At 39.3% G+C, this 24,024-nt stretch overlaps 1 long non-coding RNA gene and 1 pseudogene across 1 annotated transcript; one reads left to right on the forward strand and one right to left on the reverse strand.

The window, feature by feature from the left end:
- Nucleotides 1-3,829: 3,829 nt before the first annotated feature.
- Nucleotides 3,830-4,328, reverse strand: LOC100393469 (low molecular weight phosphotyrosine protein phosphatase pseudogene; annotated as a pseudogene).
- Nucleotides 4,329-4,398: 70 nt separating this feature from the next.
- Nucleotides 4,399-23,343, forward strand: LOC144579335 (uncharacterized). The gene is made up of 2 exons (XR_013526720.1): nucleotides 4,399-8,774; nucleotides 22,284-23,343. It is a non-coding gene; the product is annotated as an uncharacterized LOC144579335 (long non-coding RNA).
- Nucleotides 23,344-24,024: the final 681 nt, after the last annotated feature.

Consider the following 24,024-nt stretch of genomic DNA (forward strand, 5'->3'; position numbering starts at 1 on the left):
AAGGATAAAGATTATCTATAAAAGAACATTCATTAGTATAACAGCAATTATTTATGTCAGTAGCAGTAATACAGATATAAATTAATGGAAAGAATTGCCAGAATATAGAGTCAATCATGCCCTTTGATTTTAAAAATAAACACTTTTTGCAAATAAAAAAGATTGAATCATCTCCTTTCAAAGAATAATTTTCAGTAAATTAGCAGAAAAGCCTGGACACTGAAAGCAGAACCCAGTAATTTAAACTAATGTTATATCGTAGTTATTTTCCACCAACTGAGGGTGGGTGATTGTATGAAGGAATGTGGTTGGGTTAAGATGACTGTGATGACTAAGCACAGTGCCACATGTCAAAGTCAATTCATTTAGAGTTTGGATATTTAAACAACAGAAAACCAATGGTAGTCAGTAGTGTTTATCTTGCATTAGGTTCTAATGCATTAACCTATAAAGGCTGTCACATAACGTTCTTTGTTCTTAAATAGTTTGTATATAAGGCTAGGCGCAATGGCTCACACCTGTAATCCCAGGACTTTGGGAGGCTGAGGCGGGAAGATTGCTTGAGCTCAGGAGTTCCACACCAGCCTGGCCAACATGGCAAAAACCCATCTCTACAAAAACATACAAAAAATTAGCTGGGCATGATGGCAGGCACCTGTGCTCCCAGCTACTCAGGAGGCTGAAGTGGGAGGATGGTTTGAGCCTGGGAGGCTGAGGTTGCAGTGAGCTGAGATAGCACCACTGCACTGCAGCCCAGGTGGCAGAGCCAGAGCCTATTTAAAAAAAATTTTTTTGTATGTAATAAACCAGAGCTAGCAATGTGCTTCACATACTTTGCTTAGATTTCAGGGTTATCCTTTCTCATAAATAATATTTGTATGTGTTTTTGTTTTTTTTATTATCAAAGTAATTCCTGATGGTCATAGAAAATTTGAAAGAGATATATAAGTCACAAGAAGAGCTTTTAAATTTCCTTTAATCCTAACACCCAGAGAAAATACTAATCAGCCTTTTAGGACATTTTAAGTTGATTTCAACTTTTTTTAATTCAACTTTTTATTTCAAGTTAATTACAGATTTACATGCAAGTCTAAGAAATAATAGACTGACCTTGGGTACCCTTTACCCAGTTTCTCCCAGTGATAATATCTTTAGAACATTTAGTATAGAAAAACTATAGTACATTCTATGGCAGGCTGTCATAGAAAAAAAAAAAAGAAAAGCTATAGTACAATATCCCACTCAGGATCTTAACATTGATATAGTCAAGATACAGAACATTTCATTCACCACAAGGATATCTGAAGTTGTTCTTTGATAATCACACTCACTTTCCTTCTGCCCCCACTCCTTCCTTAATCCTGGTAACCACTGATTTGTTCTCCATTTCTGTACTTTCATCATTTCAATAATGTTATATAAAATGGAAGCATATAGTATGTAACATTTTGGGATTGCCTTTTTTGTTCAGCATAACTCTGTGGAGATTCACCTAGATTGTTGCCGGTGTCAATACTTTTATTCCTTTCTACTGTTAAATAGTATCGTATGGTATGGATATACCACAGTTTGTGTAACCACCATTCACTTATTGGAGGACATTTGTTTTCAGTTGTTGATTATTGTAAGTAAAGTTACTATAAATAATCATGTACAGGTTTTTTGTATGTCATGTCTCACTTCCTATGAGATAAATGCCCAGAAGTGAAATTGCTGGGTAATATGGTAGTTGCATATTTAGTTTTTTTAACAAGCTCCAACTTCATATCATTACATTTGAAGTAAGTTTCTTATATAGTAGATCATGTTTTTAAATCCATTATGACAATCTCTGTCTTTGAATTTGTGTAGTTCAAATAATATTATGACTTAACCCTGACATTTTTGTTGTTGTTTTCCTCTATATGTTTTCTCTAGTTGTTGATTCTGTTTTCCTTTTCTTGCTTCCCTATGGGTTACTTGAATATTGTAAAACTCTCTTTTTAATTTAGGTACAGCATTTTTGAGCATATTTCTTTGTATAGCTTTTTTTAGTGATATTAAATTATACTTGATATTATATTATATGTACATAACTTATCACAGTCTATTGTGTCATTACTTTTAATGAAATATAGAAATCTCCCTCTTTATATTCTTTTACCATTACCCATTAATAATATAATTATTATAACTATTTCTTGCACATATATTTAGAACCACATCAATGAGTGTTATAACTTTTGCTTAATCTGGTAAACATAACATACAAAACTTAAAAAGAAAAGGAAAACTAATTATATTTATGCATATTTTTGCTTACTATTTTCCCTTTTCCTTCTTGCTGTTTTAAGACTCCTTTTTGTATCATTTCCTTTCTGTTTAGAAAAATTCCTTTAGCCTAAAAGGAGTAGGTCTCCTAGTGACAGATCTTCTGAGTTTCCTTTAAATAAGAATGTCTTAATTTTCCTTCAGTTCTAAAGCATGTTTTTAGGATTCTTGGCTGATTATTCTTTGCTTTTAGCACCTAAAAAATATTGTGCCATTTCCTTCCTGCCATGATTTTTTAAATATATATCTCTAGTTGTATTTTTATAACTCCTCAGTTTATTTGAAATATTCATATGATTTTGACATTATCTCACACAGAAATTACCTATATCTGCCTATACACTTATTAATGCTGATGAAGAATACTCAACAATCAATATTTAAGCATGCCAAATAATAAAACTTTCCCCAACTTTTAAAATTTCTTTTTAAAATAAGCCAATTTATACTGGACATTTGGGTTACTTGTGCATATAAAAACAGTCATATTCCTCAACTGACCATGGATAGATTAGCATACAAGTGCTTTTCTTTCTGGATGTAATTTTCAGAGGCTAAGTGGTTTAGATGGGAGCAAATGAGCTGACCTCCTGATGAAGTAAACTCAACAAAAATCAAGACATATTAAAGGTGCTCATGATTAATTCCATAAATCTTGCTTCCCTATCTTTTCAATATAAAAGTGTGCACTCTGGATGTGTTTAAATTAAAACACTTCTAATCTAGACTGTGAGTTCCTATGGAAGGGGCTACTGGCAATCCATAAAAGGCCCTGGGGAAGAGAGAGGTAGTGCAGGGGAGCAGAGGGCACCTGCCCTCTATCAGGCCATCCACGCAAACTGATTGAAGAGGTAGACTCGATTATCTAAGTCGCAATGGGCCTAGATGTTGACCTAGGCCTTCAAGTGAAGTTTTCCTTCATTATGTTTTATGTTGTTTGTTCTACTATTTTTTGTAATTGGGGCAAAATGAGATGTTCATCTAGTTTAAGAATGCTTAATATACCCTGTAAACTGTCTGAATCAAATATTTTTATTTATTCTTCTCCCAAACACAACTGATTTCCATCTACAATTTTTTTTTTTTTGAGTCGGAGTTTCGCTCTTGTTACTCAGGCTGGAGTGCAAAGGTGCGATCTCGGCTCACCAAAACCTCCGCCTCCTGGGTTAAAGCAATTCTCCTACCTCAGCCTCCTGAGTAGCTGGGATTACAGATGCGCACCACCATGCCCAGCTAATTTTTTGTATTTTTAGTAGAGATGGGGTTTCACCATGTTGACCAGGATGGTCTCCATCTCTTGACCTCGTGATCCACCCGCCTTGGCCTCCCAAAGTGCTGGAATTACAGGCGTGAGCCATCGTGCCCGGCCTACAATTATTTTTTAAGGTAAGAAACAGTAAGTTAGCTGAACGAAGACCTGGGGCTTTGGGTTCTGGAACATTATTACACACTGACTGAGAAATGCAGGGCCTCAGGGTGGAGTCTAGTGAGGCTGACCACAGCAGGGCATGAACCTGCCTCAGTGGGCCTTCTCCAAGAACACTCTGAAGCACCTGACTCACTGCTGGTACACCGTCTCAAAGTCAGAGCCATTCCCATAATAGGGATCGTCAATAATAAATTGTTTTTGTGAATCATAGCTCCCAAGTAATTTAATTTTAGCTTTGCAGGTTTTAACTTGATTCCTTTTTCTATTCAAATCTCTCAGATTGCTTTCATCCATACATAGTATATATCAAACGTGGCAAAATCTTCGGTAATCAGCCGGGCAACGAGGCTCATGGGAATGCCATACCTCTTCATGCATCTCTGCCCTCCGTAGTCAGAGGGGTTCCCCATCTCATACCTGGAAATCGCTGCGCTGTCTATCCTCCCAATTCTCTGAGATGTTTCGATTAGTTACAAGTTTCCTGAAAACTGCTTCTGCAGTGGGTGATCGACGAATGTTACCCAGACACACAAAGAGCACGGACTTGGTAACCTGATCCGCCATCTTCCCGCACGCAGAGGCGCCAAGAACCCTGCCATGATTTTTGATGAGAAATGTTTGGTCATTCTAATTCTTCCTCCTATAGGTAAGGCATCATTTTTCAATAGCTGTTTTTGAGATTTTCTTCTTTGTCTTTAGTTTCTAGATGTTTAGTTATAATGTGTCTTGGCATGGATTTGGGGGGGGGGGTTTATTCTATTTGGGATTGGATCAGCTTCTTGAATCTGTAAATTCATATCTCTTGTCAAATTTAGGAAGTTTTGGGCTATTATTTCAAGTACTTTTTCAGTCCTTCCCTATGTCTCCTCTCCTCAGGGACTTTGATGACAGGAATGTTTGATCTTTTGTTATATGTCCACAGATCCCTGAAGTTCTGTTCCTTTTTTTTTTTTTTTTGGTCTATTTCACTGTATTATTCAAATTGGGCACTTCCAGCTGTTCTATATTCCAGCTCACTTATTATTTCCTCAGTCTCCTCCATTCTGTTGGTGAGCCCATCCACTGAACTTTTAATTTTGATTATTGTGTTTTTCAATTCTAAGATTTTCATTTGGTTCTTCTTTATATCTTTTATTTCTTTGCTTAGACTTTCTAATTTTTTACTGAGGCTTTCTTTTTTTCTCTCTATTTTTTTCAAATCCATTTGTCATAACCCATTGAGTCATTTTTATCATGGCTGTTTTAAAATCTTCATCAACTATTTCTAACTGTCTTACATCTTGGTTTGTCATCTGTATTGTCTTTTTTATTCAGTTTTAGATTCTGGTCTTGGAATAAGTGACTTTTAATTAAAACCTGGACATTTTTGTCTTATGTGATGAGACTCTGGATCTTACTTAACCCTTCTATTTTAGCTAGCTTTCTTGACATGGCTCTAGCAGAGTAAGGGTTGGGAAGTACAAGTACAGGTGGAGGTAGAAGTACAGACAGAGACAGAAGTAACAAGTTCCCCCACTTGGCCTTTGATGACAGCAAAGGATGGGAGCACTTTATAACTGCTGGTTGGCACTGGAAGTTCTGTGTTCATTGACACCAAAGAGGAGGGAGGCTTATTAATAGCAGGTGGGATGATTGTACTGTCTACCTATGCAGTCTCATTACAGCCTCACAAAAGTGAAAATGTAGGCTCCCCACTAAGCCTTAGCTAGTGAAGATGAGAGTGAGAATGACATTTTTTCATTTTCTTTTGACTCCTGTATCCCAGACCTAGAGTTGAAAAACCCAGTGAGCTGAATTGACATTACTTTTCTATGTTGTTTGGCTGGATTAGAGCAAGTATTATCTAAAAATTTTGTCTTATTAGACTGCCCCTTAGTTGGTCCTTTGACTAGAGAAAGCGAGCTTTTCTGGGAGCCTTTTTATTTTAAATCTGTGCTTATTGGTATTTCCATCTTGCTGGGTTTTCATCTCCAGGCCTGGGATATAGGAGTCAAAAATAAAGCTTAGGGAATGCATCACTGTGTTGTTCCTTGGATCCTGAGTTTCTGTGTTGAGCTGCTTTCTTCTTTCTGCATTTCAAAATCTTCTTATGTTTGTTTTGTGTATAACATCCAAGGTCTTTAGTTGTTCTTCCCAAGAGGACTAGGGAAAACTACATCTTACTTCATCTTCCTGAAAGCAGAAGTGCTATTTTATTCTATTTTAGTTTATTGCTTTTTTCTAAAGTTGGATATTATTAAATTTTCTAACTTAAAAGTATATTTCAAATATTTGAATTTGTCTTTTAAGAAGAATAGAGTTTTGTCATTTTACAGCTCTGTCTTCTGAGATGGTTTTACCATTTTATAAGTTTTAGTGTGAGGTTTGAGGGTATATGCAAAGGAGTGATAACTATCATTTGATAATTAACTGTGTGACATAAGCATTTTAGCTGGGTAAGGAGAGGAGTGATGACATAAAGTGGGTGAAATACACTGAAAAGATTGTAGAATCATAGATTAGAGGTCAAGGTAGAGTAATAAAGAGGTGGTGGTCAAAGAGTACAAGTTAATCAAAAAAGAGGGCTTACAGGAAGTGAGAAGCCAGAGAATGTTCATCCACGTGTTTATTAACCCATTAACCCATTTCCTGTTCAGAAAAAAAAAAAAACAGTGGCTTGCTGCCAGTACTCATTGAATTTTACATAAACACTCTTTAACACTGAAGCAAATCTGACTGATTTTCAATGTAAAAATAAGATATAAAAATTGTTGATGGGAGTTCTTTCTAAATAGAACTTGTCTCGAATCCTAATGTAACAGAAATGTTTAGGTTAGATCTACGAATCTACTCTAGTCTAACTCCTTAACCCATTTCCTGTTTGCCTAGAGTATAATTAGACTAGAGTAAAATTATAAATCTACTGTTAGACTAGAGTATAATTATAAATCTAGAGTATTCTTGAGGCAAACAGGAAATGGGTTAAGGAATTAGACTAGATTTGTAGATAATGAGACTAAGCTCAGGAGTGAAAATCATAGATAAATGAGATGAATTACAGAATGGGAGTGGCTGGTGGATTTTAGAAAGGAGGGAGTATATTCTGAACGTAGCAATAAGCATCAAGAAAAAACTAGTCCATCACTACAGAGAGCTGTGGGAGTATAAATAAACAGTGCCTACCTGAGAAGACTGTAAGAGAAGCAGGAGGAAGTGAGGAAATTCCATTAGAGCAAAGAAAAGAGATTTTCCTTGACCACTGCATGATGCATTTTTAACATGTTTTTTCCCCTTCCACAATAAATAATTGCAGGTACAGTTGTGAGTGTGGGCAAATTCAGGTTTTATGTGACCTGAAACTTACTCAGTTTGGAGGACTTTCTTTAAGAAAAGAATATAAAGTTTTTATTTTCCCAGATTTTACCAACAAAAAAGTACGATTATGCAAACCTATTATCCACCTATCTTCCAGTAGACCACTTGAAAGGGTTACTGGGAAACAATTCTCTATGTATATTTTCACCTTTCTGCATGATCCAGGCTTTCTGAGGAAAGAATATTGTCAAACTCGACTAAAGAATTGTTAAGTAGTAATCATGTCTTGGAAGCTAGAGACTGTGTATTACACAGTCTCTGGAAATATTTACAGACTCATCTCCCCTGGAACCATTTACTTACATTCAGGGTCATGAAACTAAAGACGTTTCTGTCTCTTCTCCACTCATGATTTGTTTATATTCCAGAATAAAGATATTTCACCAGTTGTATATAAGCTATGATTCTCATGATTTCAGTGTTCCTTTCCTGTGATGCAACCATTTGCAAACACAAGTAACCATCTGGCTGTCATTGCATCATGCCATGAGGATCCTGGGGAGGGAACCCAGCACTACAATGTTCAGTAAGCAAAAATAGCCTCTTCTTGATCCAGAGATCTTGTGTTCTCTGTAAGAATATATATAATGTATAGCAGAAGCCTGAGCATGAGGGGTCTAAAGCTCAAATTCATGAGCCTCATCAGGAATCCATCTCTGTTTGTTAAAATTACCACTGAGTCCATTTTACGACAGGTTTTCTCCAAACCAAATCTGTTATGATACTGTCAATTATGACACATTTGAGATCTTAAATGTAGTTTATTGCGCTCTCAAACATAATGATGTCTTCCAGAAACTGATGTTGATACTTATTACTCATTCAGTTTGCACTGCTTTTAAAAATTTGCCTCTTCAGGAGAATTGCTTGAACCCTGGAGGTGGAGGTTGCAATGAACCAAGATCGTGCCACTGCACTCCCGGCTGGTGACAGAGCAAGACTCCGTCTAAACAAAAAAAAAAAAAATGCCTCTTTTTAGAACTTTCACTTTCCCAGAAGGTAGTAAGTAGACAGATACTACAATTCAATCTCTCTGTGATCAATTCTGAACAAAATTACCAAGGGAAATTTTTATCTCATATTTTTCCACTTCAATCTCTGTATTCCTCTTCCACCTTCTCTTTCTCTCTTACTCTCTCTGACTTTGAACTTAATTGTTCGGTCAATTTTTTTTTTGCCTCTACAAATAATTAGTCACATTATGCCAAATTCCTCCAGTGCCCTGTTTATGCCAAGATCCTCTAGCAAATCTCACAGAGGCAGGAAGTCAGAAAAGGAAAAGTTAGATAAAGAATGAACTTCCTTAGAATTTCCATGAGATAGTATGTCTTCCTTCCAGAAAGCCAAAACCTTGCTCTATTTAAGCTACCATGGTATAGGAATAATGACTAAAACTAAAAACTGGTATGCACCAAAAGAGAGGACACACTTTATCTGAATGTAAAAACTCAACACATTTACAAAATCGATAATATTCATTCTTGGAGAGTTAATGGGAGTATAAATGAATAATTTTTAAAGGATAATTGACAGCACTTATCAAAATTTTAATGCATGTTCTCTTTGACCCAGCAGTTTCACTAGGTTGGAAGTACAGCCCAGCTGACACCTTCATCACAGTCTAAGAGAATAAGCAGAAGACCCAGCAAAGCTGAGCCAAGACTTCTAATCCATAGAAACTGTGAGATAATAAATATGAGTTGTCATTTTAAACTATGAAATTTGTGGTAATTGTTATACAGCATAGTGGTGATGGCTGGGTTGTATTCAGAATTAGAGCAAAATAAATTGATAAATGATGTCTTCCATGATAAGTCATAATCTGAAATGTTATAAGAAATGATTCTAGTTGCCATTAATATTAGCATAGATTACATTTGGTCTTAAAAAGCTCTTAGCTGAAAACTGACAAGGAGCAACATTATCTTGATTATTTTTGTACCATATTTGGTCCTAGATAAGTTATTATTTGAAGTTATTCTGGGAGAGAGGCCCAAAGTTGTCCTAGGTAAGCGGTGAGCAAAAATCATCCAGTGTAATTTCACCCTAAACTAGAGCTATATGTTTGTGTGTGTACAGACATATATATTAATATATATTTTCAGTTAAGAAATTGTCCTGTACAATAAATGAATTTATGTTTATTTAATATAATAAGTGAAACTAAGAGTGGAAGACAATAGTGGAAGACAATATTCAGGATAAAACAGAATGAAAAATGAAGGTGTCTCAAGAAAAAGGCAAGGATGTGCATTATCACAACTGTTTTTCAACATCTGACTGGAAGTCCTAGCTAACTCAATAAAATAAGAAAACAAAAGGTGTAAAGATTGGAAAGAAAAAAATAAAACTGTCTTTGTTTGCAAATGACATGATCACCTATGTAGAACATCCAAAAGGATAAAAAATAAAATTCTTGAACTAATAAGTGATATACAGCAAGATTGTAAGATAAAGGTTAATATGCAAAAATTGATTATTTTCCTATATACCAGCAATTAAAAAGTGGAATTTTAAATTTAAAATACATTGCCATTTACATTAGCACCCATGAATAATAAAAATATTTAAGTATAATTGAACAAAACTTTTATAAATCTGTGTGAGGAGAGCTACATAACTGATGAAGGATCGCAAAGGGGAACTGATTAAATGGGGGAAATATTCCATGTTTATGGAAAGAAAGCTTTCATGTGATCAAGATATCAGTTTTCCCAACTTGATTTGTAGATTCAATGCAATCCCAGTCACAATCCCAGTGAGTTGTTTTGTAACACTGGCAAACTGATTCTAAAGTTTATATGGAGAGGCAAAAGACCCAGAATACCCAACTTAATATTGAAAGAGAACACTGAAACCTAATTTAGATTCATTTTCTGTAAGCAGCTAATTTAAAAAAACAAAAAATATAAGCTCAGTTAATCACAGGCAGCCAGCTGGGTGTGAGTTATATTGTCTTGAACTTCCCATGAGGGATGGTATAAATAAGGCAATTGCTTAAGCAATCAAATAATTATTTTGATCTGCTTCTGCCTTCACCTTATAAAAACTTGCTCCCTTGGGGATGGGCGCCTGGCTCACACCTGTAATCCCAGCACTTTGGGAGGCTGAGGCAGGCAGATCACAAGGTCGGGAGTTTGAGACCAGTTGCCAACATAGTAAAACCCCATCTCAACTAAAAATACAAAAAATTAGCCATGTGTGGTGGTGTGCACCTGTAATCCCAGCCACTTGGAAGCTGAGGCAGGAGAATCACAGGAACCCGGGAGGCGGAGGTTGCAGTGAGCTGAGATCGTGTCGTTGCACTCTAGCCCGGGTGACAATGCGAGACTCTTGTCTAAAAATTTAAAAAAAAATTTTAAAAACTTTACCTTCAATCACCTCCAGCAGAGCTCCAAACCACTTCCAGTTTGGAGCTATTTAATTTATAAATTGTTGTCTGTTTAACCTTTTTAAAATTTTAGTATACCAAAGTTTACCTTTTAATAGTTCTGGTGTTGGAAGAAGTAACAGAAAGAGACCCCAGACAACCCTTGAGAAGAGAAGTCACTAGGCTTAGGTACCCAGGCCTACTACATTCGATGCTTTCTCACTGCGTCTGGAGGTAACTACAATAAGTCCCTCTCAGATTTGAGCTCTAAAAATGGAAATACAAGCCCTTGACATTATTTGAGCATGTTTTGATCTAAACTGGGTTCTGAGTCAGATTGGACTCAACAGCAACCAGACTTGTCCAGTAGGAGGCCTCAGGTAAGTAAAGTTTTGGAAAGACAGGGAAGCATGGGTTCATCTGAATTCAAGGAGTCTGGGATTCCTCTATCTGAGACTCTAGCTAATTTTATTTATAAAAACTATAGACTCAGAACATATGCTCTCTAGAAAAACAAGTGGACCATACCAAATACAATTTATTTTATTTATTTTTATTGATACAAAATAGATGTACATGTTTTCACCGTACATGTGATATTGTGATTTCCCCAGTGTATGCTCTTGGTGCCATTGTTAAAAATGAATTAGCTGTAAATACTTGGATTTATTTCTGGGTTCTCTATTCTGTTCCATTGGTCTATGCATCTGTTTTTATGCCAGTACCATGCTATTTTGGTTGCTGTATTACTATAGCTTTGTAGTATATTTCGAATTCAGGTAAAGTGTGATGCCTTCAGCTATGTTCATTTCACTCAAGATTGCTTTGGGTGTCTGGGGTCTTTTATGGTTCCATATAGGATTGTTCCATATAGGATTGTAGGATTGTTTTCCCTATTTCTATGAAAAATATCACTGGTATTTTGATAGAGATTACATTGAATCTGTAGATTGCTTTGGATAATTTTGATGTTTTAAAAATATTAATTCTTTCATTCCATGAGCATAAAATATTTTTTCATTTCTTTGTGTTATTTCTCATTTTTTTAAATCAGAGTTTTATAGATTTTCTTGTAGAGATGCTTTACTTCTTTGGTTAAATGTATTTTTACATACCTTATATTTTGTAGCTATTATAAATGGGATATTTTCTTGATTTCTTTTACACACTTTTTGTTGTTGGCATATATAAATGCTACCGATGTTTTCATGTTGATTTTGTAGCCTGCAACTTTACTGAATCTGTTGATCAGTTCTAAGAGTTTTTTGGAGTCTTTAAGATTTTCTAAATATAGGATCATATTGTCCTTGAACAAGGATAATTTGACTTCTTCCTTTCTAATTTGGCTGCTCTTTATTGACTGCTCTGGCTAAGACTTCCAGTATTATGTTGAATAAATATAATGATGCTATATTTCCAGGTGCTAGAGGAAAGGCTTTCCATTTTTTCCCATTCAGTATGATGTTAGCTGTGAGTTTGCCATATTTGGCCCTTATTGGTTTGAGGTATGTTTATTCTATACTCAGTTTTGTTGAGCATTTTCATCATAAAGGAATGCTGAATTTTACTGAATGCTTCTTCAGCATTTATTGAAATGATCACATGATTTCTGTTCTTGGTTCTATTCACATGATCGTCACATTGATTAATTTGTGTATGTTGAACCCTGCTTGCATCCCTTGGATAAATACCACTTGACAATGCTAAAATGCTGAATTTTGTCTGCTAACATTTTGTTGAGGATTTTTACAACTATATCCATCAGAAATAATGGCCTAACACTTTCTTTTTTTCCTGTGTCTTTGTCCGGTTTTGGTAGCAGGGTAATGCTGGCCTAGTAGAAAGAGTTTGGAAATGGGACCTCCTCTCCCATTTTTATTGATGAGTTTGAGTAGAATTCATATTTGTTTTTCTTTAAAAGTTTGGCAGAACTCAGCACTGAAGCAATCAAGTCCTAGGCTTTTCTTTGATGGGAGACTTTTTAATTACAGCTTTCATCTCATTACTTGTTTGTTCAAGTTATTTTATCTTTATATTCAATCTTAATACATTGTACGTGTTCAGGAATTTATCTACTTCTTTTAGGTTTTCCAATGTATTGGTTTATAGTTGTCCATAATTGTTTCTAATGATTCTTTGTATTTCTGTGGTCTCATTTGTTAATTCTCCCTTTTTGTTCCTGATTTTATTTACTTGGGTCTTTTCTCTTTTGTTCTTAGTTTAGCTAAAAGTTTGCTAATGTATTTATTTTTTCAAAAAAACTTTTTTAATTGATATTTTGTATTTTTTAGTCTCAGCTTTATTTACTTCTGCTCTGATCTTTATTATTTCTTTCTTTCTACTAAATTTGGTTTTTGTTTTGTTTTGTTTTGTTCTTTCTTTTCTAGTTCCTTGAGGTGCATCATTAGGTTATTAATTTGAAGTTCAAAGATAATGTTGAATTACAGTGGTCATTGTAAGGAAGTTTTAATCTAGACAAAACTATTCATTTTTGAAGTGGATAGGAAAAGAAGAAATTCTGAATTCCTAAGAATAATGGAATGCAGATTTTGATTATCATGCAGAGCCTTCCAAATGACACAATGTATCAATATTTGCCTCTCTTAAAGTCATGGCCAGATGTAGTGGCCCACACCTGTAATCCCAGCATTTTGCGAGGCTGAAGAGGGCAGATCGCTTGAGCTCAGGAGTTTGAGGCCTGCCTGGACAACATAGGGAAACCTCATCTCTACTAAAAAGAAAAACAATAATAATAACAATTAGCCAGGCATGGTGGCACAAGCCTGCAGTCCCAACTACTCCAGAGTCTGAGGTGGAAGTGTTAGAGTGGGTGGTTAGGCAGACATGAACATCAGAGGAAGAGCCCACTCCCCACCAGTAATGTCAGGGGACCATTAGGTGATGGTCAGGTAGTTGTTAGGCAGTCTCTCTAAAATAATGATTGTTTGCAGCCAGTGCCAGAGGAAAGGCAGTCTCCCCAATACATAGAAAATCCTTGAAGCTGGTGACCAGCAGCTTCCTGATAAGGAGTTGGGCAAGCAGGCTCAAGCATACACTAAGAGGCAAAATGGCAGAGTTTAACTGGTATCTGACCTTCCTCTAGGAACACTTGACTAGTAAAGGAAAATGCCACAAGCGAGCATGCACACAACTTCAGTAAATACACTGTGCATGTGGCCGCTCACAAGTCCTGGCAGGCCACTGTGCCTGTGGACAACCCATCCCAAGGAAAAGTCAAGAAAGAAGAGATACAAAACTCCAGAAGCACGCTGACATATAAATCCCCAAGTCAAGGTCAAACAGGGCATTTGGATTTCTCAGGTTGCCCACTTTTGGCCATCTTCGAAGTTGCTTTACTTTCTTTTATTCCTGCTCTAAGTCTTTTTAATAAACTCTCGCTTCTTCTCAAAAACTTGCCTCAGTCTCTCACTCGGGCTTCTGCCCCTCAGATAAATTCTTTCCTTTGAAGAGGCAAGAATTGAGTTGTTGCAGACCCATACAGATTCAATGGTGCTAACATACTTTGATGCCACATGACTTGGATATGTTCCCCAGTGATAAGAAATCTGTATGCCTCTCCTTCTTTGGCAGGAGAAGAAGGAGACCTGCACATAGTTTTCTTCTTTACTCTCCTACTTACTAACCAGTCCCCAGAACCATTACTGTCAGCCACAGTGGCTCTGCGCCCCCTGGCTGATCTTTCAGCCTACCCTGACAGGTGGCTCACGGAGGTGGGAAGGACCTTGTAGTCCACATCATGTAGACCTGAAACACTAATGGCCCTCCTGGACAGGAGGCTCATCAAGGTGGTAGGGCTAAAGCCTAAGATTGTGCAATGTCTGCAGTATCCTCTGTTTTTTTAAATAGCGTTGGCTCTTTCCCCAGAAGCCACATCACCTATTGTCCTGTTTTCTGTGTGTATTCTGAAATGGCCTTGTGGGCCCGCCACACTGTCTGCCTCAGGAGCAAATCTGCCTTTTCTCTTCTTTCACTTTGTATTCCATGCAACTTCCTTCTCTACCTTAAACACACACTCCTGTTATTTGTGCACCCATGGCTCTTCTTGCATTTGTATGGTAGCAGAGAAACAGGCTCCCTTGCCAATGTGTGTTGGCTCATTGCCAGGATAGACATGAATCAGAACCCTGGTTCTGCCAGCTCCTTATGACTTACCATACTCTTTTCATCCCTGTTTTGCTCCAGGGTCAAGTTTTTGGTGGCTTTAGAAGCAGTTTGTATGCCTGCATAGGACATCACTCTGTGGTTCTTTAAGGATCTCACCTACTTGCTTTTTTTTTGAGTTAGCACTCCATTGGGAAGAGGGAAAATTCTTCCTTTGCCATTTGTGAGCTCTTATCCCAAGCCCCAAGTTCTCCAAAGGTTTCTCTTTATGTCAAAAGAGCAAATAAACATTGCCATTTTGAATCCCAGGGCTGCTATTTTTGTGAGCATATGAAGGCTTTCCATCAGTATTCCTCTCACTTCATCCCACTTTGTCCTGTAGCAGAGGGATTGCCCTGTCTACTCAAGCATTATTTCTGGATGTTACCCCAGGAGGACAGGGATTCCCAAATACAAAATTTTCTCCATTCCTCTAATCACTTCCGTACCCTCCTTAATGTGCATGAGGACTCTCAAAATCATATTTAAAGGGAAGGAAGTCCAGCCCATTGCAGCAGTTGGCAGAAAAACAAGCTTCTCATCTACTTAAAGAGCTGGGAAATGGATGATAAAAAAAGAGATAATCATTTTGTTGCTAGAATGCTCTGAGTGAGAGTCACTATAAGATCATGGAGCTAAGGATATAGGCCACCCCTAGGCTGCAGGTGCAAGAGACAAAGTACCCATGGGGCAGAGAGAGATAAAGGCTGGTCCCAGGCTACGGGCACAGAACAGATTACCATTAGAACAGAGATGAAGGCAAGCTTAGGGGTATCCCAGTAAGACTGGTTCATTCTGAAACTTCCAAGGATAAATGGGGGGCCCCTGTTCACTTGGGTATTTCCTCTGTTTTCAAGTGGGTAATTGTGATGAGGTAGAACAGAGGTTAGGGTACCCAGTAAGACAGGTTCATTCTGGAACCTTATGGATGAATGGGGGATGTCCTGTTTAGGAAAGGATAATAGGGGAGTAAAAAGGGATGCCTTCTTTTTCCTTTTTTTTTCTCCTTCATTCTATCTTCACAGATGGGTAGTCACATCTCCATACTACAGTATAAACCCTTTGGATGCATCCTCAAGAACTGGGAAACGTTTGACCCCCAAACCCTGAAAAGGAAAAGGCTAACATTTTTCTGTATCACAGCCAGGTTTTAATACAAACTCCAGAACCAGGAATCTTGCAGAAAGTGGAAGCATAAATGTTAATATGTTCTATCAACTAAATTTGTTTTGCCACTAGCAGAGAAAAGAGACAATTCCCTATGTACAGGCATTTATGGCCCCAAGAAACAACTCAGAACTTTGTTGGGCTTGTAAACTTGATCCAGTGATGATAGCAGCCATAATCAAGCTGCCCCATCTGGTTGGTTCAGAAGACCCCTCAGTGGGTTTACCCAGGACTCAAGCCCTGGAGGAACCAAGAGTGGAGCTTAGCTCAAGCCCTACCCTTTGGCCCCATTATATCCAAGTATCTGGGCCCTGGAACCTTCCCTTCCCTACCCAGGGTCATCCTCCGGACACCACACCCTTAAGTTATGCTCCCTTCAAGAAGTTAGTTGACCTACTAGAGTTCAGACTCCAATACGCAAGACCTGAGTCAAATTAAAACAGAACTAGGGAAGTTCATGGCGGATCCTGACAAATGTATCAAAGCATTCCATAAACTGGGCTTAACATTTGAACTCACCTGGAGGGATCTCTCATTCATATTAGGATAAACCCTGTCTAAGGGAGAACACAACTCCATTGTGGAGGTGGCCCAACAATTTGCAAATGCAATGCACATGACTGATCTTGGTGGCTACCCCATATGGGCCACCACAGTTCCTTGGGTCAACCCCAATTGGGATTAAAATACCCAGGGGTGTATATGGGCAAGGAATTGCATGTTCCTATGTCTGGTAAAATGAATTGAAACTAGCAGATCCAAGCCTGTAAACTATAATAAAATTTGTCTTAATAGATCAAGGACCTCTTGGAAACCCCACCAGTTTCCTAGAGAGGCTACAAGAGGCCCTGGTGAAACATGCTAACTTAGACCCAAAGACACCAGAAGGGCAACTGGTCCTAAAGAACCATATTTTAATTCAGGCAGCCCCACATATTTGAAGGAAACTCCAAAAAGTAGCACTGGATCCCAACACCCCGATGCCTGACGCCCTCAAAATAGCTTCCTTCATTCTTTACAGCCAGGACTAGGAATAAGAGGAAAGCAAAGGAGAGGTAAAAGGAAAAGCAGCAGATCCAACTATTGGCTGCTCTAAAAATCTACCATCCCCCTCCAGGTTGCCCTCAGAATACCCTCCTAGGTAACTGCCATCAGTGTAGGAAGCCAAGACACTCGAAGGCAAACTGCCGCAGTGGGACAGATAGGAAAAATCCCTGCATGGCTTGCCCCTTCTGTCACAAACTCAGCCACTGGAAATGGGACTGCCCTGAGGGCTGAAGGGCCCCTAGGACAGAATCCCAAATCCTGATTGCCTTAAGCTGAAGGGCTGCTTTGGATGTGGCAGGTAGGACTATAGGTTTTCTTGGGGAAATGGCCTGCTTTGTGCTTATCTCTTCATGGGCAATTATCCTCCAAGGTGATAGGGGTAAATTGGGTGCCCATAACGCGGAGGTTCACTCCTCCTCTTTGTTGCCTGTCAGGGGAAACTGTCTTTTCTCATTCATTTTTAATGATAGCAGAATGTCCTACACTGCTTTTGGGTAGAGATATTTTATTGAGTTTCCAGGGGCTCAGTTTACCTTTCCTCCAGGGCCAACACCCCTTTTTCCAAATGCAATCTTATGCCTCAAGGAAATCACACAAAAGGATGAACTTCCCACAGACTTTTCCATTAATCCAGAGGTCTGAGCCTCAAGAATATCAGGAAAGGTCATAATGACATAACTCAGCTTACAGATCCTTCTAGCTATCCTTGTAGAAGGAAGCTTCCTCTTTGGCCAGAAGGCAAAGAGGGACTTTGTCCCCTAATTGAAAAATGTCTAAAACATGGATTATTAATATCCTGTAACTTACCATGTAATAACCATATTACCTGTTTAAAAGAGCAATGGAGCAATGGACAATATAGGGTATTCCAGGATCTGCAAATCATAAATGAGGTAGTAGACCCATTACACCCAATGGTCCCCAAACCATCTGTAATTCTAGGAGAAGTTCCTCCAGATGATCAGTTGTTCTCAGTCTTAGAGATCAAAGATGCTTTCTTTTGTGTCTCCCTAGACTCATCCTCCCAATTTCTATTTGCACTTCAATGGGGGAATGAAAAAGAAAAGAGACTACAGCTCACCTGGATAGTGCTTCCACAGGGTTCCAGAGATGGTTCCCTTTTGTTTGGGCAAGGCTTGGCTAGAGATTTGCAGGACCTCACTCTTGAGGGTTGAGGGTGTCTCCTACAGTACATATATGATGGATGACCTGTTAATCTGCTTCCCTACAAGAGTTATGAATCTAGCATCTAGTCCAGACACTAAATTTTCTCACGGACAGAGGGTGCAAGATATCCAAGGCCAAGGCATAGCTATTAAGACAAGAGGTCCAATACCTAGGGATAATCCTGACCCCCAGAGAACATAATCTTTATTCAGAATGGATACAGGCCATCGTTAGAATACCTACCCCATATTGCAGACTTTCAGTAATGGCATATGGTGGAATTATTAAGTCCTTATATCAGGTTCTAAAAGAAGGGACTGATAGGGAACCACTTCTCGGGGAAAAGGATCAGAAGCAAGCCTTTAGGAAACTGAAAGCTGCCTTCTCACAAGCGCCAGCCCTTGGGCTACCCAAGCTAACCAGACCGTTTCAGCTTTTTGTAAGGTGTAGCCCTGGAAGTTCTAACTCAAACCATCAGGCCATCGAATGTCCTATAGGTTACTTTTTAAAGAACCTCGACCCAGTAGTGCAAGGGTGGCCACACTGCCTAAAGGTAGTGGTTGCAGCAGCCCTTTTACTCAAGGAGGCCCTCAAAATCACCATGGGACAGTCAGTCTGGCTCCTGATATCCCACCAAATAGGCCCCTTATTGGATATTAAAAGACCTCAATGGATCACTGACAACAAACTGCTAAAATACCAAGTCTTGTCAGAAAATCCACGGGTAACAGTTGAGTGATGTTCCACTCTTAACCCAGCCTCATTATTCCCACTACTAGGAGAGGATAACTGAACGCATTCATGTTGTGAGATACTTAACCAAATTTATGTCAGTGTAGAACAATTAAAAGATCAGCCCCTAGGTTATCTAGATGAATTATGGTTTTCAGATGGGGCGGCTTCGTCAAGAATGGAGCTAGAAATGCAGTCTATGCTCTAGTGTCCCTTCACCAAATCACAGAGGCTGTAGCTCTATCACTGGGGACGGCAGTGCAACCAACCAACTAATCACATTGATCAGAGCCCTAAAACTTGAGGAAAGAAAAAGAATAACCATGTATACAGATCCCAAATATCCCTTCCTGGTGCTTCACACCCACATGGCTATCCGGAAGCAAACGGGGTACCTAACAACTTGGAATACTCCCATTAAGTACAGACCCCAAACCTTAGAGCTTCTAGAGGCTGTTCATTTGCCTCAGGAAGTGTCAATAGTGCACTGTAAAGAACACCAGAGGGGTTCCGATGAAGCTGCATGGGGAAATAGGTTTAGCTGGCCAAAAAGCTAAAGAGGCAGCCATCTCAAAAGATACCTCTGTGGGGACCTTACCCGCCTCTCTCCCCAGTGAACTGCCACTTCTCCTATACACTAAGGAAGAAATAGATTGGGCCACCCAGCATGGGTATGAAAAAGAAACCAATGGATGGTACATGTTGGGAGAACTTCTCCATCTACCTAATGCCTTCCAGTGGAAAGTCATCAAGTGTTTACATGACTTATGCTACCTTGAAAAGGACAGTCTAGAGCAAATTTGTAAATGGGTGTTCAGTGGGGAGGGACTAAACAAAACTATTCAATAGGTTTGTCAAGCCTGCACCTTGTGCACCATAAATAATCCCCAGATGGGGAAGCCCCCTCCATTAGTAAGTCAAATCCAAAGGCGAGGTACACACCCTGGGGAGGGCTGGTAGATGGACTTCACTCAGCTTCCCACATGCCACAGGTATAAGTACCTCTTGGTCTGTGCAGGTACCTTCACAGGATGGGAAGACTCCTGCCCCACAAGGACTGAAAAGACACATGAGATAGCTAACTTCCTCCTAAAGGAACTCATTCCCTGCTTTGGACTCCCCAGGTCATTGCAGAGTGACAATGATTCATCTTTTTTTCCCAAGTAACTCAACAAGTTAGTAATGCCCTAGGCATAAAGTGGTACCCTCACTTTGCCTGGAAACTGCAATCTTCAGGAAAAGTAGATAGAATTAATCAAACCCTCAATGCATCCTCAGTAATATCAGTCAGGAAACAGCAGTCATGGGAAGACCTCTTTCCTTTAACCCACCTTCAGATCCATATTGTTCCTAAGTCTCCCTAGCAATTAAGCCCCTTTGAGGTTTTATGTGATAGGCCATTTTTATGTTCAGATTTATCTACTAGATAAAGAAACTGCCAAAATCACCCAGTATGTTTCTTCTTTAGCAGGCTTCCAACAGGCTCTCTGGGAATATGGGTTACAAACAAGCCCAAAATTTGAAGGGGAAAAATCCCAGCCTCTGTATCTTCCAGGCTCACTAGTTCTCATTACAGCTTGGAAGGTTGAAACCTCAAATTCCTAACTGACTCCAGTCTGGAGGGGCCACTTTACCGTTCCAGTATCTATTCCCACAGCCATTAAAGTACGAGAGATAGCCAGCTGGATACATTACACCTAGGTGAAGTCATGGAAAGGCCCTGAAACACCAGAGCCAGAACCAACACCCTCAGCTCCAGAATACACTTATGATGCACTGGAAGATCTGAAATTCCTCTTTTAGTGAAAACATAAGTAATGCTCCCTCAACATCCTTTCACCTCAGAGTAAGGTGATCCTAGTATTAGGAATTTTACTAACAATTGCTCTGACTGTTATCACTATTGTAACCCTAACTTGTACACCACCAGGAGTTCCAGTGGCAGCTTGCTTTGTGATCAGTTTTTCTCTTTCACAATAACCTTAGGTCACTATGGCTCTGCTCCTGCTGGTCCTCATACTCATCACTTTACTAGCGGCACACTGCCATCATGATTTCCTATTATTAGAAAAAGCTCAGCGATTGCTCCAAAGCACAGGATCCTCTTACTCCACCAAATGATGACTGTGTACTAGCTCTTCCTCTAAAACACCAGGGAGAGCTTATCCAGCCTGTCCCAGAGATTGGACAAGCATAGACATAGAATTATGTATTTCCTCTCAATAGGACCCTAGTATTATTTGAGTTTGCAAATAACCTTCATGCAAAAGCAAAGCAATATTTCCTTGACATCTGAAAGGAACCTCCCCTTTTTGGATCAATCTTTTCTAATATCACTTAAATGGGAATATCCCCTATTTGTGTTATAGCCAGAAGAACAAAAATGGAGTGGATATAGGCTTTCTTCCCAATATAATTTGTAGTGTTACTCTCTGTGTAGAATTCTAACCAACAGACTGATCGAATATACACCCGAAACCAATTCCATTATCAACCAAGATTCTCCAAACCTTCAAATATTAACTTTCTTCAGGGAACTTTGCTAAATAAGTCCATTCAGTTTTGCCAGCAATGCCCAAGCTTATGCAGTACTTGAAATTTCTAGTTCCAGCCTGCTGATTATAACAAATGTCAGCAATTTGCCAACCTCAGCCTCACAGTACAATGGGTTCTATGGGACTAAACTCAAAATTCTCTTCTTTTGGGAAAATGAAACCAAGGGAGTTAATCAGAGCCAAACCCTATGCACCCAAGTGTAAGCAGGCATGACTGTAGCTATCAGCTACCTGGGTGTGTTGTCATCCTTGGCGTTTTTTGGGGGATGTCCTCATCCCTTATTTTATTTTGACATCTCTACTTGTCTTAAAATCCAAGGAGCCTTCTATATGTGTGGCCAATCACTTTACCAATGCCTCCTCACTAAATGGACTGGAACTTGTACCATAGATTATGTATCCCTGGACATCTTCATACTCCCTGGCAGTCTCTCTTTTCCAATACTAATCATGGGAATTCTATCTTGCCCAGGGTGAAAAGGGCTATCAATTAATTCCCCTTCTCATGGGACTCAGTATTATAGCCAGTATGGGAACCAAAATTGCCAGAATCACAAAAGCCTCCTTGACTCCTTGACCTATAGCGAACTCTCAGAGGATATTAGCCAACAATTTTAATGTCATAGCTAAAACCTTAACAAACATACCAAAACAAATTAACTCTTTAGCAGCTGTAGTCCTTGAAAATTGTCAAGGACTAGATATGTTAATGGCAGCACAGGGAGGAATTTGTTTAGCCTTAGAAGAAAAATGTTGCTTTCAGGTAAATCAGTCAGTAAAAATGCAAAACAACATCAGACAACTCCTAAATCGGGCCTCCAGTTTACAAGAACAAGCCTTTCAGGGTTAGTTAGATGGGGAAGGAAGATGGAGATGGTTTTCCTGGGTTCTTCCCTCTTTAGGCCCACTTGTTACCCTCCTACTTTTTCTCCTTTTAGACCATGTGTTCTAAATCTAGTAACCCAATTTTTCTACTTTCTCTCACCTTTAGATGATCAAGCTCCAGATGATCCTCAGTGAGGGATACCATCCTCTCAATATTCAAGAGTCACCCTTCTACAGAGGACCCCTAGACTTCCCATCAGTGGGACCATGGCAGACGTGAAATCCTGCCCCTGTCTCCCTTAGACCTGGCTGGATACTGCTTTCATCAAGCCATGTAGCCGTTCTGCCCTGACAGCCAGCAAGAGGCCAAGACCCACGGAAGAATCACCACCACACCTCTGTCAGCAGGAAGCAGTCACAGAAGACTGACTCCCAAAGAATTGGGTCGTGGTCTCTCATGGGGGGAAATGTTAGAGTAGGTAATTACGCAGACATGAGCAAGGGAGGAGAGACCTCCTCCAACCAGGAATGTCAGGTGACCATCAGATGACTTCTCAGTAAGATCTCAGGAGTTGGGCAAGCAGACTCAAACATGTGCACTAAGAGGCAAAATGGTACAGTTTAACTGGTATGTGGACTTCCTCGAGAAACACTTGACTCATAAGGGTAAAATGTCTCAAGTGAGCATGCACAGCTTCAGTAAAAACAGACCATGTATGCAGCCCCTCACAAGTGCTGGCAGGCCACTGCACATGCGGACAGCCTGCCCCAAGGGAAAAAAATCACAAGAGGAGAGATGCAAAACCCCAGAAGCATGCCAACATATAAAACCCCAAGTCTAAGGCCAAATAGGGCACTTGGATTTCTCAAGTTGTCCACTTGGCCCTCTTACAAGTGTACTTTATTTCCTTTCATTCCTGCTCTAAAACTTTTAAACTTTCACTCCTGTTCAAAAACTTGCCTCAGTCTTTCACTCTGCCTTATGCCCTTTGGATGAATTGTTTCCTTCAAGGAGGCATCAAGCTGCTGTTAACCCACACAGATTCGCTGCTGCTAACAGGAGTATGGCTTGAGCCCAGAAGGTTGAGGCTGCAGTGAGTCACGATCATGCCACTGCTCTCCAGCCTGGCAACAGAATGAGACTCTGTTAAAAAAAAAAAAAAAAAGACTTTTTACAAAAAGCAAAATGATAATGGAACTAAAAATGCACATTGACTGAACTCCAACTACTTCTTCTCTCAATTGAAACCACTTTTGCAAAAATTGTAACAGTGAGAAAATTATGGCAGTAGGGGTGATCTAATCAAGCCAAAACCCAACTTGGCTTTAGCCTTCAAGCTGCCCTTAATTATTCCTAGGCTTAGGCCAAGCTAACTCTGGGGACACTTACTTTATAGTTTAAATGATAGTAGTCCTTCCCCAAAACTCAACTACCTCTGCAAGGCTGAAGGCTGATAAGAGGCCACCAGGCTAGGAGGATAGAGAAGCCTGAATTCTGCTTAGGTATAGATATAAACATTTTCCAGCCATTATTCTGAGGGATCACAAAATATGCAACTTCTTCAATTACTCCTGCAGATAAGATCTCTCTTTTAGAACGTAAGATTGGGCTTTTGAGATGCCTTTTCAGGTTTTTTGTTTGTCTGACTACTGATGGCTCCACATGGACCCACCAATCACTCCTGCGGCCCCATACAGAAGCAACTCAGCATGCATAAAGGCTATTTCCCACACCACTATGACTGCAGCCCCCAACCAATCAGCAAGCGTTTATTGCTTAGACAGCCCCATTCCTTCCCTAAACCATCCATGAAAACCCTAGCTTCCAAATTTCCAGGGAAGCAGATTTGAGCAATAAAATACATCTCCCATTTAGCCAGCTCCATGTGTGTAAAACTCTTTCTCTA

The sequence above is a fragment of the Callithrix jacchus genome, chromosome 1 (genome assembly GCF_049354715.1).
Source record: "Callithrix jacchus isolate 240 chromosome 1, calJac240_pri, whole genome shotgun sequence".
Classification (NCBI taxonomy): domain Eukaryota; kingdom Metazoa; phylum Chordata; class Mammalia; order Primates; family Cebidae; genus Callithrix; species Callithrix jacchus.